The sequence below is a fragment of the Erythrolamprus reginae genome, chromosome 6 (genome assembly GCF_031021105.1).
Source record: "Erythrolamprus reginae isolate rEryReg1 chromosome 6, rEryReg1.hap1, whole genome shotgun sequence".
In the NCBI taxonomy this organism is placed as follows: Eukaryota; Metazoa; Chordata; class Lepidosauria; order Squamata; family Dipsadidae; genus Erythrolamprus; species Erythrolamprus reginae.
The window spans coordinates 85,338,603-85,344,567 of NC_091955.1; positions in this window are offsets into that span (position 1 = coordinate 85,338,603).

The window sequence follows — 5,965 nt, forward strand, 5'->3', positions numbered from 1 at the left end:
TGACCAAACAAGTTTTAAAAAAATTTGGTTTGACCTGGTTTGGAAAAAGTATTCCTTTTAAAAAAATGGGTAATTTAAAAAACAGAAACAGTACAAAAGGACCTGAAAAGACTAACAATGTACATAAATTTTTAAAAATTACATAGGGGATTATTTTGTGCGTTCAAAATAATTCAGTAAAGAATGAAAATCGAAATGCCAGAACAATCTAAGATAGAATTTAGTTCTTGATACAAACAGTCCAGGTAGTCCTCGACTTACAACAGTTCATTTAGTGACTGTTCGAAGTTATAGTGGCACTGAAAAAAGTGACTTATGACCATTTTTCACACTTACAACCTTTGTAACAGCCCCGTGATCCTGTGATCAAAATGCAGATGCTTGCCAATTGGTTCATACTTATGACCGTTGCTATGTCCCAAGGTCATACCTTTTGCAACCTTTTGACAAGCAAAATCAGTGAGAAAGCCAGGTTCACTTAACAACCATGTTACTAAACTTATAAACTGCAATGATTCACTTAACAACCGTGGCAGGAAAGGTTGAAAAACAGGGCAAAGCTCACTTAACAAATGTCTCACTTAACAAACGAAATGTTGTTCTCAATTGTGGCCGTAAGTCAAAAACTACCATTTATCAAACCCAGATACTAGACATGATAACACAATGAGCAGAAAAAAGATTGTTTAAAATGAATGGGTGTATATATTTTTCTATTGTAAATGAAAATAAAAACAAAAAAAAGACAAAATAAGGCACCGAAACATTTAATTTTCTAGCATGGCCATGAACTAATCAACTGCCAAGCGGGATCAGGGCAGCTGTGATTTGTGGTGTGAAAAACATGTTTGTATAGACTGCAAGGTCAAAATACTTAAAGTGTTACAAGATGCTTAAATCAGATGTAGATACAGATTAATTTAATCTCTTGGTGGTAAAATTACTGAGTGGTAGAATCCATTTGATTTCTTTTTACCATAATAAGATGATCTTATCATTATCACTTCCTTTTTCTACAATTCTTCTTCTTCTTCTTCTTCTTCTTCTTCTTCTTCTTCTTCTTCTTCTTCTTCTTCTTCTTCTCCTCCTCCTCCTCCTCCTCCTCCTCCTCCTCCTCCTCCTCCTCCTCCTTCTTCTTCTTCTTTCTTCTTTTTCTTCAGAATTGTTTATTTGGATTGGCTTACACTTTCTGGTATATTGAAGCTTTGAAGTGTCCATAGATTTATTATTTGGAAGTTAAGACTCTTTTTTCCATTCTAGGCCTGTCATCCATCGTTCACATTAAGGAGTTCCATCGATCTCCAAAGAAAGTCTCAATACTATAAGCCACCTGTCCTCTTAAGTCAATTTTAGTTGACATGATGTCACCTTGTTCTACAGGCCAATGTCTACAGCAGAAATAAATTCCTTTAGAGATTACCAATCCAATGTTCCTCCTATGTCTTTATGGACTTGTATGTGGGCGTGTTTGCATCTAAATATTACAGAACTGCTTGTTATTCCAGTTGGGTCAGACTACTTGATTTAGAATGATGATCTTTGAATAGTAGTGGTATGTAGCCTTATGACTAACTAAACTCTGTGTACTTAAAAACATGGCCATTGGCAGTTTTACAATTCTGGGTAAAAGTTGTTACTTCTGTTTCTAACTGAGCAAAATAATTACTTTGATACTGTTTGCTTTAGTGTGTTTGTGTATGTGTATATCTGTCTGTCTGCCTGTCTGTCTATCATCTATCTATCTATCTATCTATCTATCTATCTATCTATCTATCTATCTATCTATCTATCACCTGGAATTTTTATTACTGATAGATGTTTCTCTTTCAGTGTTGGAAAACCTGAAAGACCAGCTTAGGAACAGATTATTTTGCAGTAAATCTATCCATTTGGTCACTGAGAGTAAGCATCAACTTGGTTGCTCAAAAGATCAGTGTTTCCCTGTATGGTACAGAGTTTGTTTTAATTGGCTTTTAAGAAAATATCTTTTCAGAATGATATCTTCTAATAATTCAATTCAATTCAATTCAATTTATTAGATTTGTAAGCCACCCCTCTCCGAAGACTCGGGGCGGCTCACAACAACGATAAAAACAATATTATAATGGCACAAATCTAATATTAAGAATAACTAAAAACCCAAACAGCACATACATACCAAACATAAATTTATTTATTTATTATTTATTTTATTTATTATTTAGATTTGTATAATGAGCCTGAGGGAAAGATGTCTCAAATCCCCCATGCCTGGCGATATAGGTGGGTCTTAAGTAGTTTACGGAAGACAAGGAGGGTGGGGGCAGTTCTTATCTCCGGAGGGAGTTGATTCCAGAGGGCCGGGGCTGCCACAGAGAAGGTTCTTCCCCTGGGACCCGCCACACGACATTGTTTAGTCGGCGGGACCTGGAGAAGGCCAACTCTGTGGGACCTTATTGGCTGCTGGGATTCGTGCGGTAGCAGGTGGTAGATAAGGTAAATTGCTGACCCACTGCTTTCCCCTGATGCTCTGATACCAGTTTTAAGTATTCCTATGAAGTCTAGATCATTGTAAACAACATATAGAGCCATGATGGTGAACCTATGGCCCGCATGCTGGGAATGGCACACAGACGCATCTCTCCAGGCTTTCAGAGCCATCTCCCATTGCTCTTCTGCGTTCTAGCATTCCAGCCAATGCCAGAGGTGGAGCGCCAGAAACTGAAAGAACAGCTGCCCAAGGCGCATGCACATGCTAGAAAGCTTCGCGCATAAGTGCACCAGCGTGCCTTCTACCCCCTGTCCTAATGTTTCTCTTTTACTAGTATCATGTACAGTGATACCTCGTCTTACAAACGCCTCGTCATACAAACTTTTCGAGATACAAATCCGGGGTTTAAGATTTTTTCCCCTCTTCTTACAAACTATTTTCACCTTACAAACCCACCGTTGTCACTGGGATGCCCTGCCTCCGGACTTCCGTTGTGAGCGAAGCACACATTTTTGTACTGCTGGGATTCCCCTGAGGCTCCCCTCCATGGGAAACACAACCTCCGGACTTCTGTGTTTTTGTGATGCTGCAGGGGAATCCCAGCAGGGGAATCCCAGCAGGGGAATCCCAGCAGTGCAAAAGCAGTCGCTTCGCTGGCAACAGAAGTCCGGAGGTGGGGTTTCCCAGTGAGGGGCGCCTCAGTGAAATCACAGCATCGCAAAAATACAGAGGTTCGGAGGTGGGGTTTCGAGGACTTTGCTGTTTTTGCAATGCTGCGATTTCACTGATGCTCCCTTCACTGGGAAACCCCACTTCAGGACTTCCATTGCCAGCGAAGTGCTCGTTTTTGCGATGCTGGGATTCCCCTGCAGCATCGCAAAAACACAGAAGTCCGGAGATGGGGGTTTCCCATGGAGGGGAGCCTCAGGAGAATCCCAGAAGCACAAAAATGGGCGCTTCGGCTGGCAAAAGGGGTGAATTTTGGGCTTGCACGCATTAATCGCTTTTCCATTGATTCCTATGGGAAACATTGTTTCGTCTTACAAACTTTTCACCTTAAGAACCTTGTCCCAGAACCAATTAAGTTTGTAAGACAAGGTATCACTGTATATAAATATTATTATATCTCTGTATATCACCAATATGTACTTGACAAAAGAAATAAAATAAATAAATAAATGTTCTTCCAGTTTCCAGCACGCTCAATCTTGTCTACCACTTGGTCTTCTGATTTCTGGCATGCGTGCATGTGTGAAGACCAGCTCACGTGCCCAAAGGTATTCATTTGCTTGAGTACCATTTGTTGGGGGTCAGGGGAAAGGGAGGGTCTTGCCTTCTTTTTCTGCTCAAGATCCCCAAGGACAATTGGTGGGCCACTGTGTGACACAGAATGCTGGACTTGATGGGCTTTGGCCTGATTCAGCATGGCTCTTCTTATGTTCTTATGAAGAGGGGGTCTTGACAGTTGCTTCTTAGGGGAACAGAGTTGTTGGCCAGGAGGGGTGGGCTGTGGCTTCTCTGCCTACCTGGCTGTGCAGGTTTCTTGCATGGCCCCAGGCCTTCATCTTACAGCACTGATACACATCTATGACCCATGAGGGCCTGGCTGTCTCAGGTACCCCAGGAAAGTGGCAGCGGCAGGGCAAGGGACAGGAGTGACTGGTCAGCTGGTAGAAACGACTGGCATACTGCTGCTTCTGGCCAGGATGCTGGAGGAGAATCACTAAAACATACTATGTACCACGTAGTTTATAGTTATAGTTTATTAGATTTGTGTGCCGCCCCTCTCCGAAGACTCGGAGAAACACTGATCTTTTAAACATTGTTTTTACGTGCCACCAAGTTGATGCTTACTCTCGGTGACAAAGTGGATAGATTTACTGCAGAATAATCTGTTCCTAATCTGGTTTTTCAGGTTTTCCAACAGTGATAGAGAAACGTAACATAGAAACATAGAAGACTGACGGCAGAAAAAGACCTCATGATCCATCTAGTCTGCCCTTATACTATTTTTCGTATTTTATCTTAGGATGGATCTATGTTTATCCCAGGCATGTTTAAATTCAGTTACTGTGGATTTACCAACCACGTCTGCTGGAAGTTTGTTCCAAGGATCTACTACTCTTTCGGTAAAATAATATTTTCTCATGTTGCTTTTGATCTTTCCCCCAACTAACTTCAGATTGTGTCCCCTTGTTCTTGTGTTCACTTTCTTATTAAAAACACTTCCTTCCTGAACCTTATTTAACCCTTTGACATATTTAACATCTACCAGTAGTAAAAAATTCAGTTTCTCTATAACCAGACGGAGCAAAGTGAAAAAACCAGTGAAATGGTATCGAATGCTTTGTAATATTAGGCTCAGATTATCTACTACTTCAGACATGGGCCTTTCCACAGAAGCTGTTTTAACCCATTTAGCCATGTAATCAAGTTCGACAGTGGAGTTCCTCAGTGTTTTGTCTATCATAAACATTCTTTTTTGCTTGGGAAGTTATACAACCAGCAATCACAATCCAGATATCCCTCAAAAATGTTTCAAAAGGTTATACTGTAAATTACCAAACCATAGAAGCAGGGATGGGCTATGGGCCGGAACGGTGGGAACCCTTAGCTTCATTGCCACTGACTGGGCATGCACACGTTATGCGCAGGCAACCAGTGAGATTCTGGTAAAAAATGACCATGTTTTTGCTTCTGTGCATGCACGCCCCTTACAGACCTCTTAGAAACAGGGAGAGATCAACTGTAGGCAATCTAAGGTTGAAGATTTGGGGGTTTTATCTTTAAATATCTTTAGCTATTATCCAACCACCAAAGATTTGACTTTGCAAGGCACACTGACCCATGGGTCTATTTAATCACTGCAATTTCCTGGATTTCTTCATGCCTCTCCTGTTTAACTCAATCCTATAATTCCTGAATTCCTCAAACCAATCTTGATTCCTGAAGATTTTCATGGAAATGTCTATGTACTTTTCCCAGCACATTCAGAACATTGTTTACATTGCTTCCTACAAGCATCTTTTTGTTTATTTTGAACCCTGAACGGTTTATTGTCCTGTGATTACAAGGTGGTCTCCCATCCAGTGACCAATCGCGCCTGATCTTGCTTGGCGGAGTCTGCTAAGTTGTTTTTAACCCTATTTCCAGCCTCTCAAATTCTGAAACGTTGGGGAAATGCATCAAAGTGCATCAAATGCATCGAAGAAGCCTTCGGGATCTCTTTAACCACAAAGCTCAACAATCCCTTGTCCCTGAGTGATCCATTTACTGGCTTCACTGCCCGGCGCTGCGGCAGCTTACTCGTCCGCCAATCAGCACCGACCTTTTAACAGAGATTGCCGGAGAACGTTTGATTCATTAGCTGCCGCCCCTTCCTCCGTATTACGCGCCTCCCCATAGGAGGTACGGCCATGAGTGATAGCTCGTCGCTTCAATCAGAGGGCGAATCCGGGAGGCGTTCCTAATTCTCCCCCTTCTTTAGCACTCTGC